A 15,465-nucleotide genomic window follows, 5' to 3' on the forward strand; every position below is an offset into this window, starting at 1 on the left:
AGCTTCACATAGAGAACAGTTTCATCTTTCAATGACCCTATTTTGCTATAGAGTATAGGCAGTAGAGAAATTGTGAGAGACTCCCTTATCTGTAAGAAATTTTTCAAAAGCTTGGTTCTTGAACTCCAGACCATTGTCACTTCGAACATTGTGAACCACCTTCCGTAGTTGTAATTCAATTTGCTTGATAAAATCTTTGAGCTTAGGATTTGCTTCAGACTTCTGCTTAAGAAAGAACAGCCAAGTGAAACGAGAAAAATCATCCACAATTATGAGAATATACTTATGTTGGGTTTTTAGCATTCTAACCTCCATGAAGCATCCTATGGGCTTAACCCAACTTGATTATCCATGGAGCTTTGGCCCACTATATATATTATGGATGATTTACACAATCAACCCATATATTTAATTAGTCTTCTTTTCATCACATAATTAATTCTAAATTAATTCTTGATCAAATACTAATTAAATATTATTATTCTTATTATTAATATATTAGAACTTATAATATATTAATAACCATAAGTGTCTTATTTCTCTCATTTAGTCTATCCAAGTGCATGATGCCATGCAACCCAAATGGACTATGTCGGGTCGGGTCAAGTACATACCAAAAATATTTATGGACTTAGACATTAATCCAACAACTTATTACCGCCAATACTTTTGATTCCATATGGACCACAAATATCAATGTGAAGTAGTTCAAGTGGCTCAATAACATTCGTGTTCACTATAGTTGGATGACTTTTCCTGCTTTGGTTTCCTAATTCATAGGCGAAACATAGATTCTCATTGTCATATTTCAAGAGGGGAAGACCTCGCACATGATCACCAAGAACTAGCTTATTGATGTCTTTGAAATTAAGGTGTTATAGTATCCTATGCCACAACCAACTATCGTCTATAGTAGCTTTAGTATCTAGAAAAATAAAAGGCTTCCTTCGTATCAAATTGATGTTCAAAGGATACATCTCGCCTTTGCGTTTGGATTTAATCAAGACTGTTTTCGTCTTCTTTTCGATAATTTCAGATCCTTCATCGTCCAACGAGACCTGTAATCCTATACCAACAACCAACTGTGAAACACTTATTAAGTTGTGTTGCAATCATTCAGCATATGCCACTTTGCGAATAGAGAATTCGCCATTAGTTATCATGCCATAACTTTTGATTTTCCCCAAGAGCATTATTACCAAACTTCACTAGTCCAACATTCTTCAGTTCCTTGTATTCTCTTAGCTCCTCCTTTCTTCCTGTCATGTGAGACAAACAGCTACTATCGATATATCATTCCGTATCAAACTGTTCTTCACAGATAACCTGCGAAAATTAAGTAGATTTAGGAGCCCAAAGGTGTTTGGGTCCGTGTGAGCATTTTAGAGTAACTGGATAAGCAATCGAGAGATCAATTAAGTAAGTTCGTTTTATTAAGGTTGTTTGATCTTTCTTCTTTATTGTGAAAACCTTAATACGATCATCTTTCATGTTAGTTTGTTTTTGTTTTTGTTTTTGTTTGATTATTATTTTATTTAAAACAAACTTTCTCTCTTCCTCCTTTTATTTAAAACAAACTTTCTCTCTTCCTCCTTTCATTTGTTTTTGTTTGTTTGATTATTATTTTATTTTATTTAAAACAAATTTCTCTCTTCCTCCTTTCATCCTATCAAGTTGCTTTGGTGAAGGCAACCCAAAAGGATCATGCACCATCGGGTCAAGTACATACCAAAATAGTTATGGACTTAGACACTAATCCAACAGTCTCCCACTTGGATAAGTCTAATAACTATTATGCGTATGACTTCAGATCCTGATCTGCAATCGTAGCTTTCCAAAGCCGCTGTCAACTCTAATCCTATCAGATACGCGTGTCCTTTAGATAAGGGATCATATATTCCTCCATTCTAGATATCGTATGAGATATGATTTCAAATCATTCTTTATGTACTATTTATCGACTTCCGATTTATGACGACTGACTAATTGAACAAATCAAATTAGCCCTAGCCCGACCGAGCATTTATGTTTGTCATCACTAAACCATCGAGGGGCCCAAAGATATCGCTTTTATCCTACTTTGAATAATAGGAATGGATAAACTTTGATTCAATGCTCGCTTGCACTTACTCACCGAATCACACACAACAATATGTTTTACGACACCAAGTTACTGTTGCGTTTACATATTATCAATGTGCAACCGATTAGAAAGATACAACTCACACATCTCGGTTTCAAGAATATAAGATGTTATCGTCTCGCCAATCACTCGTGATACAATTCATGGAGTGATCCAAGTGAGCGTGGGTTTAATCCAATGCTCAAATCATATTTATAAGCACTCATGAACGTTGCAGCAAACATTTGCTTATGTCTAATACTCTTTTAGACAATCCACACACCAATTCACGACAGTCTTCATTAATACCTACTTCCAACATATGAACGATTGTGGCCCGTTCGAATAATTTGACTGTTCTTAATGAATTAAATTATTCAGGAAGTCAAAACATGCAAAGTGAAACACAAAAATAATACTAGTCCCATATGGCCTCAACCCTTTGAGCATAAATAAAACACCTTTTATTTATCACCATATCGATTACTCATTATTTGTCGTTTCGGGTAATCAACTTCTTACTTGAATTATTACACTTGTCCCATGCTCTTAGCATGCACACAATGTTTACCTATGGTTCTTACTTTGTGAAATAGATCAAATTGAACACATTTACAATCATTCTCATTTCACAACCCCTAATCCATTTTATAAATGTAAGAATATCAATTCTTGCCACTTATAGAATATGCTAGATTCTAACATTTTATGCAACGATCCTTTTGTAATATCACTGCACCAAAGTCACAAAGACTGTTGCCAATGAAATTACAAAGTCCTCTATCGGAGATTGTTACAAGACAATTCCATAGATGTGATGTCTCTCACTCAAAGTATATTCCTTTGAACATCCTTTTGCATAACAGTTTCTAATCTAGACATAGATTTTCAATATTCAATTCCCAATATGGACACGTTTCCATATTTTCCATATGACAACTCATTCTTAATAGAATCTTATCTATTCATAATAATGTCGATATGGTCCATCCAATATGGAAACATTTCCATATTTTCCAATACTATACTTCCAACTACTCACAAGCGATCAATCCTCTGTGAACTTTGGATTGTCCTTTAACATTTGTTTAATTATTTTGGTCAAAAACCGATTCTAGTCCTTTTTCCCTCTAAATGCGCTAAACATTTGGAAAATTTTAGAATGGTCAAATATTATAGCATTTGCAATCGATCCTGTACCCGAAGCGTATGGGACACGATGCAAAATGTCTTACATAAAGATTTGATACTTTATCAATCTTTTGCCATAATTTTTTGTTTGCTATGTTCTCAAAATTCGAATTGTGAAGATGAATGCCGTAATCATAATCGAAATTTTAAGAACACACTATGTACTTTTGACTAAATGTATTAACATTCCACAACCTAAGCCTTTAGATTTGAAATGAAGCATAATATTCTCTCCCTTAATTATAGCAAAACAACTATTCCATCCTTACAACTTCGCAAAGAATGACTCTTGTTTTCTATAATTAATTTTGCCAACTTGCAATACCTTTCTTAATAATCATACAATCATAACATTTATGCTCCCACTATCATGATGATTATTATAAAACATAACACTTATGCTCCCACTAGCTTCGACATGTATTTATAAACATCTTAACTTTCAGAAAAACAATACCTATTGAATTTCTTAAGTCCATGTTTCTAATACTTAGTGCTTTGATAATCTTTTATAAAATCTTCTTGAACTTATACACCTTTGCCTTAGATAGTTCATATGTGTGTCTAAACAATTAAGACTAATTGCCAAACCTCACAACTCAAATCATGGAAAGGGATATCGTAACCATAATCGAATTTGAGAAAGCAATTTTACAATCACTATCCTTTTAAAATCTTTCTTAGTGAAAGCATTTCCTCACAATCATTTTCATGAAGGAGGAAATCTTATGACACTTAGATTTAAACGGTGTATGTGTTCCTATCCATGTGAATCTGTTAAAACCAAAGTTTACGACAAATTCAAACTCATATGGACCGAACTTTCTTAATCTTGATTTCTTGCCTTATGTTAGCACAGCTGTCCACCATGTCTTCCAAGTAGTTAAGCAGTTCACCTTTTGCTATCAAAGTACTTTCCATTGATCAAAGTCCTTGCCTTTTATTCATTCAATCGAGAACTCATAGGACTCATATGCACAATTAACTCAATTAGAATGGCATAGAAAACAAAATAGTGCCAACACGATAGGTTGTAAACCTCAACTCGTGTGCTAGTGATGATCGATAAGGTTTATTTGATTTGTTCTTAAAACCTTTCAAGACCATTAAGACTCCCACTGACTCCTTGACATATAAGATTCTCTTGTCAATAGACATTTCTTGACAATCAAATATTCAAGAGTTAGTGTAGTTTTTATCAAAACATAACACTTCATAAAATGGTCCTAGTTGGTCTTTGTCTTATCCAAGACATCACAACTTTCCAAATTTGATGAATGTTAAAAACCTTCTTAATACTTGTCACTTGTTGCCACAATCTTAACTTTAAGACTTGTTATTTGAACGAAGTATGATTGACTTTTTGATTTAACCATTTCTTCAATTCTTGATTCCTCTTCTTAGACATACAATTGTACTAAGACTCACTTAGAGGATCAATTGAGATATGGTTCTTAATCATTAAGACCTATCATAAAGCATAAAATGTACTCTCCCTTCTTCTTAGAATGGAGAAACTTTTATTTTTCTGCCTACTTGATTCTTCTTATTCATTCTGCTATTGTTTTAAACCTTTTTCAATCAATCTAGAATTACACCTAATCTTGTAAGTATAATCACATTTACTAAACCTTTAGTAAATTATGACGAATATCTTTGTTACTTTTATGGTGGACTTGATCAACACACAACTTTGTGTACTCGATCTTCTAGTCCTTCACTTGACACTTTGTCAATTAATTAGTCTAATTTCCAAATATGAAATTTCTCATTCTTCGTTCAACCAACTTGCATGATTCCAAATTTCTGTCCAATTGAAACTTGGGCGATGAGAAACTCTCCCTATTTGGTAAATTCTCGACTTTTCCATAAACACCATAAATAAGAATCATAACCATTTGTTGTAGAAATATGAAAACACCAATTTTCATAACGATTTCATTGCAAGGAAATAAACAAATAAATAAATAAGTTAAACGAAAATTTATTTTATTTATAAAAGCAGCGGAAAACATTTGTCCTTACAATGCAAAATCCATTGAAAATTATGTATTTCAAAAGGAAAATTTGTAACAACTCTATCATAACTATCTAAGCTCAAAATCTAATCTTCAAGTCTATGCGATCAAGATCCATTCCTTGTGATTAGATTTATCTTGCTCTTTCACCAAGCTTCCTTTCTTTTCACCAATCCTGCAAAACATTCAAATGTAATCTTATCCCATCGTGTATTAAGAATCAATGAATAAGAACTTAACGGAGTTAGATAGTGGATTTTACCTGAAGCACAACCATACACTTTGACTCTCCCATCTTCTGGACTGTTCAGGCTCTTTGGGCAGACGTGTATCCAACGCCCTTTCTTTTGGCAGCAAACGCAGGTTGGTTCTCCTAGAACGTCCTCGGAAGCATGGTCGGTTGACTTTCCCAACAAATACGCTCCATTGCTTCGCCAAATCATTTCTGATTTAGCAGCAATAAGCATGTAAGTTAGGTCAATGAGGTTGTCGTCATGATCTGTCATATAATACTTTCTTTTCAACTCATTATATGACTCAGGAAGTGACTGCAAAACCCAATTCACAGCCAACTCATCTGGGAATGACACACCCAACATTATCAACCTATCAATGTGTGATTTCATTCCTAGAACGTGGGCACACACGGGTTTACCATCTTCATGTTTCATTTCCAATAGGGCTTTAGTGATATTGAACCTTTCAATTCTTCGATCTTGTGGGTTAGGGAGAACAATTGGAGGAGGTGGAGGAAGTGAAACATGATTTCCTGTTCCTCGATCGAATTGTGGAATACCATCTTCATGTGGAATGCTTGTTCCACGGGATTTGGGAAGACCATAGTTGTTGAACTTAAACATCTACAAAATGGGAGAAACAAATTCAAGTTAGTTGATTGATTGAGTCCTTAGTAAATCACCCAAATGAGATACTAAGGCTATGACCCAACACACTATTCTACAACTCGGTAGAGGGATGTCGTAACCCAAATTGCAGAACATTTGAAGGTAAGTGAATGACGATTCACTAATTTCCATCATGAAAAACGAAAAAGAAAATTTAAGTTTTAAATCTATGAAAACTCCTAGATCCTTTGAGATTCATTGAACTTTCAATGGCATGTTTGAATCTCGATATGCCCCTCTTGTTTGTGATCGGGATGCCGAGGATCAGAAAGCGGGTGTGAATAACCATGCAAACTTACATGGTGCCCTCACATGTTACAGTCACCTATTCGATGTACCGGTAAACCACACACGCTCCACCGAACTATGACAAATATTGAGTCACCCTTTGCTACCTTTGCTTAGAACCATTTAGTGTGCCGGTAAACCACACACGCTCCACTAACATCTTTGCAAGGGCACAAAGTGTAATTTCATGGAATTGCATCAATTTACTTTGCCTAAGTAACTAAGATTGGGAATTTGTAAAACATTTAGTTACTTTTATGTTTCATTATACTTATAATGGAAGGTTTCATCCTATCCTACCCGTTCGGCTAACGACCCTCTACTAGTCAAGAGTGCGGTGGGTAAGAGTGGATACCCATTCAATCGCCATTTTATAGGCAATTTCCTTAAACACCCCTTATAAACCAGCTTCGTGAATGAGGCCTACTAACGGTAAGACTGACTTTTACTCATACATACATACATATATATATATATATATATATATATATATATATATATATATATATATATATATATATATATATATATATATATAATGTTAGACTTTTAATGTTATATATAGTATAGGGTGTATATTACACTTTGAAAACACTAGGTGGTCAAATTTAATAATTATACCTTTAATTCAATTAAATTGTAAACCAAAACTATTATGGATTCATTAAATATTTTTTAATTATACTCCTTAATTAATTAATAAAACCATAAGGGTGTGATTTGAATTTTTCAAAACAATACTAGGGTCTTAGAATTTAACATTCCTAATTAAACTTTTAATCAACTTTTAAATTCCAAAACTTGAGGGTAAGTTTTGAAACATTTCAAAACATAAGGGTTTAGAATTTAAATATACATCAAAATTAAACTATTAATCAAAATTTAAATTCCAAAACTTGAGGGCAAGTTTTGAAACCTTTTTCAAAACATTAGGGTTTTAACTATTTAAATTTCAAAACAACAAAACTTTTGGGTTCAAATTTAAACTATAAAACCTAAAAGGGGAAAATTGAAACTTTTCATAACACAAGGATCAAATAACAAATAATCTACATTAACATTTAATCACATAATTATCCATACTTGATTTATTTAATGATTTCTTGCAAAACAATTTACCAATTTAATCAAAATAATTAATCAATTATCACATAAGGAAACAAATATTTTATTAATTGATAAATATCTTCAATTAGATCAAGAATATACTCAAATATATCAAAAAAACGGATTTATATTTATCTAATATGATAAGGCAAGTATCCTCAAGCAAAAACAGCAAGAAATCCCGTTTTTTCCTCTTTCTGACCAACTGACTCGTCGAGTCAGGCATGGACTCGTCGAGTCAGCATGGACTCGGCGAGTTCATCTACAGACTCGGCGAGTTCAGCCCCAGAATCCCAAAATTTCGATTTTTTAAGCTTGAACAAACAAACAAAGCATCAATACAATAGAAACCAATCTAGGCTCTGATACCACTGATGGGTTTTGGTCATAAGAACATCCTATGTGCTCATACAAACCCTAATGCTTGGATCTAGGTTTCTCTATTGTACATGCAGATTATCCAAGACTATAAACCCTAATTCTAGCATACAAGTAATCATATTAATATAAGAATGGGTTTAAGACATTACCTTGATTGTTATGTAGCAATAACAATCCAATTCCTCCTTGTATTGACTTTAGAAAGCTTAGAGTCACAAATTTCACTCCTCTAATGGTTCACAAACACCAAGAGGAAGAGGATGAAGAGGGGAGAGGATGGAGGCTGCCCTAAAATGTGTGAAACCCTAGAAGGATGCTTAGCCACGTTTTTGGGTCATAAGGGATCTATATATATATATATATATATATATATATATATATATATATATATATATATATATATATATATATATATATATATATATATATATATATATATAGGAGGCTATTAGGGTTATCTAACAAGGAAACCCTAAATTGGATGCTTAAGCCCTAAGCAACCCATAGATTCCTTTCCTTAAGGCCTTGGACGATTTCCTCATGGGCTTTCCCATAGCATTCATCCACTCCTTAATATAAGGCAATCCATAGCCCAAATTGCAATTATCTTATAATTACAATTCCAATACCTTTAGTTTAATTAATCTCTTTTAGTCACAAAACTAATTACCAATTAATTCTTGACTAGTATTAATTAAACAATATGATTTCTCCTTTAATATATTATTCTCATAATATATTAATAACTCATATTTAATCCTTTCTCTCCATAATTCATCCTATCAAGTTGCTTTGGTGAAGGCAACCCAAAAGGACCATGCACCATCGAGTCAAGTACATACCAAAATAGTTATGGACTTAGACACTAATCCAACAGCATCAACATTATCGGTTTCAATTAAGTGTGTTAGTTCAACTGTTTGACATTTAGTTACACCATTGACTGCGGAGACTTGGTTAGGTATCGTTTGGACCTTTGGAAAGACAATCACATTTTCCTTTAGAACTTTTAGATTACTTTGAGAAAGATGTGCGAATTCAACTGAATTTTCTGAAATGAGAACTTTTGCTTTTTCATGTTCGCTTTTAAGGAATTGCGAACAGTCAACCTCATTTTCTACAGGTATTTCACTCATCTCACTGTCCTCATCGAATTCGAGAATATTTTCAACATTTAATTTATTGTCTGAACCTAATTTCGAACTCAATGAATCAAATTTCTGTACAGTTTCGGTTTTGATCTTTAACCGATCATTTTCATCGAGTAATTGTCTCAGCATGATATATAGTCTTTGGACTGAATATCTGATTCAATTTTGTCAAGACCAATTTTATAAGCCTTTGAAGTTTCATCTGATGACACGATAGATTCACATTGAAAACAATCAGTATCAATTTCATCTTCTTTTAATTCCAAAAATGGCAAGATCATTTTATGAATTTTCTTACCAATTTCACAATCCAAATGTAATTGAGTGATATTAAAATAAAGCCTCTTAGCAATTAAACAAAAAATTTTACGTTGTTTCAAAAGCTTCAAATTGTCTCTTTGTAAATAAATAGACTCATCCCTAGACCTAGAAAGCTCAGACTCAATCTTCTCAATCCACATTCTCCGCTCCTCACGTTTTGATGACACCATGATGATTTGATCGTTTAGGTTAGAATTTGATAGGCGTGTTTGCTTTAAACTATCACTTATACTTGAAAATGTGAATTTTAAGTCATTTAATTTAGTTTCATAATTTGATATGGGAACATTAAGAGATTCAAGAATTTAATGTACCTTATTAATCAGCTGATCACATTCACAGATTTGTGTAAGAATTGGCTTCGTAGCGAAGCAGTTGTAATCCCTTTTTCCATTCGCTTATCTTTGTCCTTCATCTATAGCATACCCTCGCATTTATGACACGCCATTTGTCACCACAAACCATTTTCCACCTGTATCAGTGGACCACACTTCCACTCCACCAAACTCATCTTCATCATTATTTCCCTGCACAACCAAAGCAGGCATAGCATTATCAGCTTTCTTTTTTCTGCTTGATTTCCTCAAGCTTGTGAAGATGGTATGCCTCATCATCCTCTCCATCCTTCTTCTCGTTCATGCTCCTCCGCATGCATTCCTTTGCTAAATGATTCTTGCAGTGACAATAGTTGCAATCATATCCTGAATCACCTGCAGACTTTTTCTCTTTCTTATCTTCTTCCTTTTGGAAGCTATTCACTTTATCTTCTTTCACCTTTTCTGAACTAGAACTTCCTTGCCAATTTCGGTTTTTGCTAGAAGTAGATTTTTTCTATGCGAATCTCCTAGGATTCGACAACATTAGAGCAAACTCTTCATTTGTGAGTTCACAGTCAGAAAGGTTAGACTTAACATCGTCATCCGCAACTTGCTTTCCTTTTGCAACTAGAGCCAACGTACCCATGCCAAACACAACTTTCGTTTCTTTAGTCACTTCACTTTCGTGTGACTTCAAGATCCCTACGAGCTTTTCCAAGGTGTAATTTCTGAACTACTCGTGAGCTTTCACTGTTGAAACCGCTTCCATCCATTCCGACCTTAATCCATTCATGAATGTTACCTTCTGCTCGATGATTTCTCTTCCAATCATGTGCTCCATCATCCTACTCATAAGATGATTGTAGCGATTAAACGTTTAACTCATATTTTCATCAGCCTTTTGTGCGAAAGCACCAAATTCAGACAACAAGAGCGTTTGAGTAGAATGATCCAGATCTGCGTCTGTCGAATAAAGCTCTTTAAGCCGGTCGCATATGGATTTGGCAGTATCATAGGAACTCACAAGACGAAACGTATTATCCTGCAATGTGAATCTAATGATTCTCATTGCTTTAATGTTGCTCTGTAGCTTGTCTCTCTCATCTTGAGGAACTTCTTTGACATCAAGAAGAATTCGATTGAGGTCGGTCTGGGTTTTAATCACTCTTCCTGTTCCAAAATGAACAAAAGCTCCAATAGTAATGGCTTGCCAGATCAAGTAACCATTATCTTCTAAACCTAGGACATAATCTTCAAAGTGAAGGGCCCAGACTTCATAATCCTTGTGAAAGAGAATAGGAATCCTTGTTGTAGATCCAATATTGCTATTGGAATTAATTTGCGAGTCATCATGCGACATTTTAACAAGATATTCGAAACCTGTTTCAGAATTAGATGTGTAAAAACTTAGGGTAATATTGATATCCCATTATAGCATCAAGAACACAGGGATGACGACTGAAAAAGATCTAATATCAGCGGAACCCTAATAGCTTCTTATAACATAAGAGATGTGTATAGATTATACAGTCTCATGCTCTGATACCAATTGTAGAGAATAAAATCTTAAAGATCAAAAGATTCAAACAGGTATGTAATTAACACAAAGATGATCAAACAGATGCTGAAGGATTAAAAGTCCCACCTCATCTAAACTCGATGAAGAATTTCAATTGTAGAGGCTTACTAGGGTTTACAAACAATTTCCAAAGATAAAAATGTTAATATACTACAGTGCATGCATGCACTATATATACATAAACCCTAATTATAAGACGGCTGGACAGGCCCAAACTATATACATATTGGACTAAATACAAAACAGCCCAATGATGCAACACTTAACACCCAACAATTGTCTTCATCAATCATAAAGTCACTATCTTCATCTTCATTGTTTTGATTCTCAAACTCAAGGTCATCAGGCTCCTCTTGTCTCCACTCATCATTGAAAGGAATATTTTCTTGGCCTTCAAACCCATTAAATGGGATGCTATCTTGTTCTTCAAACCCTTCAAAAGTTTGAAAGTTTGTCGTTAACTCATCGTCTATGTTGATGTTAGTTGAAAATTCATTGACTCCTTGAGGATCATTATCCATGACAACTCTGTACCCCTCATTTGTAAATCCTTCTACACCCCACCATTGGATTTGTTCATGTCAAGTTCTTCACTCACATCAATCTCTTTGTTTAACTCTTTTTCTGCACCAAGTACAAGAAATCCAGGATGCAATGGCTTAACACCCTTACCTTTATCAACTTTACCACTTGCCATTGTTTTTTCACCACCTTCCCAATCCAAGTTAAGTTTTCTACTACAAGATGATGCCCCTTTACTATGTTTCCAACCTTTAGACCTACTAAATTCAGGTGTTGATGATTTGTATAAGGTTAATGCTAAACCTAAATCACCCTCACCAACATCAATTTGGATTGGAGTTACCACTTTATGAGCAACTACAAGTGATGAGGGTCTATGAGGATCCTGATTGTCCATGTCTTCTATTATAACCCTTCTTGGACCATTTGGGGACATAAAATGTGTATGCAAGTTCATTTGATCATGCTCTGTGTACACTTTAATCATTTTGTTATGAGTAACATATCCTGAGAGATTACACACATCGTCTTCATTACCTAATGCTCGTAGTCCAATGGTTAGGGTTTTTGCGTCTTGATTGATAAGTGGCGGCAACGGAGGCTGGGAAGCAAAATGACCAAAATGCCCTCACATAGAGGGCACGTGATGACCCTAACCCTCCAAACAAACTGACTGAGACGAAATGGACTAAAATCCCATGAAAACCTTATTTATGGACATTCAGTGCAAATTGAAAACTTTTTAGACCCCATCCAAAAGTTTTTACAAACCACAAAGACATAATACTTTAATGAAGTTAAATAGTTGAAAAACATACATAATAATTGCGGGTGAAATAATTAAAAATTAACTTTTCCAAAACGACAACGTGGGTTTTTTGCATTTTATAATAATATCTGAACGAGGTGTTAGATTAAACTAGGGATCCCATTAAAGTATGCCAAACTTTAAAGCAAAACTTCCGTTTTTGCCCTTATTCATGAGCCTCCTTACCTCCTATAAATTCCAACAACACTCTTTCCCTCCCCTTCACTAAACAGTAAACACAAAAAAGCATTGCATCAGGTGGGTACCATTGCAGCAATGGAAAAGCCACATGCCATTTGTATCCCCTATCCAGCACAAGGCCACATCAATCCCATGATGAAACTTGCCATACTCCTTCACTTTAAGGGCTTCCATATCTCCTTTGTCAACACCCATTACAACCATAAGCGCCTGCTACGATCTCGAGGTCCTTCTACCCTTGATGGTCTGCCGGATTTTCGTTTCTACTCTATCCCTGATGGCCTTCCGCCATCTGATGTTGATACCACACAGTCAATCCCCGCCCTCTTTGAATCCCTTCCTAACCACAGTTTGGAGCCTCTCTGTGAGCTGATCACTAACCTTAATGGTGGCGAGGATTCCGATGTGCCACCAGTGACATGTATTATATCTGATGGGTGCATGAGCTTTACTCTTTCAGCTGCCGACAGGTTTGGGTTGCCCGAAGTATTGTTCTGGACGCCAAGTGCTTGCGGGCTTTTGGGTTACACTCACTATCGTGAACTTGTTCAGAGGGGGTATATTCCCCTCAAAGGTAATATTTATATTTGTTGTTCTTATTCTACTTGTTCTCTTAGTTTTAGTAATTTCCACAAACCATCTTTGTGGCACTATGATCAGCTCCGTTTTCAATAAAGTCATTTAATTTTTTACTGTAATAAATTAAGTATTTCATGATCTGATCCAACATAAACGGAGATGTTAAGTTGGCATTATTTGTCGCATTGCGTGTGGAATTTTCTGCGGTATTAGTTTAAAGCTTTAGCCATTTCAATGAATATATTTTTTCAGGCAACGATATCATTTGGATTTAATTAAATATTAAATCCTAATCATGTGATGTTTATTTATGTATTTATTTTTTGAATATAATAAGAAAGGGTATCCAAATTAAGTTAATTGATATCTATAAATTTTAATGCCGTGTTACACAGTATTTGTTTTTTTAATAGAACTTTACTATTTAATTTCTACTATCAATTAAACCATGCAAAGTTCAAAAAAGACATATTGTAAAAGAACTAAAAGGTTTAGATCGAATATTAACTTAGCATCCAATCCATTTACCAACTATAGTATTTCACCCCATTCAACCATGTGGTTAAACTATTTATTGTGATGCTCTAATAAGTTACCACTATGTGAATGTAACTTTACATGTACTATATATTGTAATTAACTAAATGTTCCAGATATGAGCGACATGGCAAATGGGTATTTGGAAACAAGCTTGGATTGGATTCCTGGAATGAATAACATCCGACTATGGGACTTACCGAGCTTCATTCGAACCACAGACATAAATGACATCTTGTTCACCTATCTTATGACCGAGGTAGAGAATCTCCCTAGAGGCGCCACTATTGTGCTCAACACATTTGATGCCTTAGAACAAGATAGTGTTAACCCCTTAATTGCAATAAACCCACAAACCTTCACCATAGGCCCACTACACTTGATGCAACAACATATTCACGATGATCGACTTAAAAACATAGGATCCAATCTTTCGAAAGAAGATTAGACATGCATCAAGTGGCTAGATACAAAAGATCCCGGATCTGTTGTTTACGTGAACTTTGGAAGTATTACAGTAATGACAAAAGAACAACTCATCGAGTTTGGGTGGGGACTTGCTAATAGCAAGAAGAATTTCCTATGGATAACCAGGCCAGACATTGTCGGAGGCAAAGAGGCCTTGATGCCACCAGAGTTTGTCCATGAGACAACAAAGAGAGGCTTGGTGACTAGTTGGTGTCCTCAAGAACAGGTACTTTATGTATCGTTGTTTGATTGTGACTATGATTCATTGTTATTTCCTAATCATGACATTGATAAGCTTCTTTATTGATCTGCATGTGAAGGTTTTGAAGCATCCATCAATCGGGGGATTCTTGACTCACAGTGGATGGAACTCGACTATTGAGAGTATTGGCAGTGGTGTTCCAGTTATTTGTTAGCCATTTTTTGCAGAGCAACAAACAAATTGTCGATATAGTTGTGTAGAGTGGGGGATTGGAATGGAAATTGATACAAATGTTAAGAGGGGGGGTGGAGGCTTAGGTGAGGGAGATGATGGATGGGAAGAAAGGGAAGATGATGAATATTAGGGCTTTGGAGTGGAAGAAGGAAGCCGAAAAAGCCGTTGTTATTGGTGGATCGTCTTATCTCAACTTTTACAAATTAATTAATGAGGTTCTCGTAAGAAAGTTCGTTGATATTTAGTTGCTCTTCATTAACATGTCACCTCGATTAAACTTTGGAAATATCCACTCAGTGATTGTTTTCCAGATAAAACATCAAAAAGATATTGTAATCATTTTGATTTTATCATAAATGAAAGACAAATTTTCACATATGGTCCTTATACTTATACTTATGATTTTGTTCCCAAAATAATCCTTATGAAACCTTTTTTTTTTTACTTGAATGGCCTCTTTGGACAAAACTTTGCACTCTAGTGGTCTTTTTGATGGATGTCTTTTAGATGGATTCGTTAAATTAAGGAATCTTG

The 15,465-nt window shown here is 34.7% G+C and overlaps 1 pseudogene; it reads left to right on the top strand.

Moving 5' to 3' along the window:
* Positions 1-12,986: 12,986 nt before the first annotated feature.
* Positions 12,987-14,911, top strand: LOC145034162 (UDP-glycosyltransferase 85A8-like; annotated as a pseudogene).
* The last annotated feature ends 554 nt before the right edge of the window (positions 14,912-15,465 follow it).

Source organism: Lactuca saligna, chromosome 3 (assembly GCF_052625555.1).
Source record: "Lactuca saligna cultivar CGN05327 chromosome 3, ASM5262555v1, whole genome shotgun sequence".
Classification (NCBI taxonomy): Eukaryota; Viridiplantae; Streptophyta; class Magnoliopsida; order Asterales; family Asteraceae; genus Lactuca; species Lactuca saligna.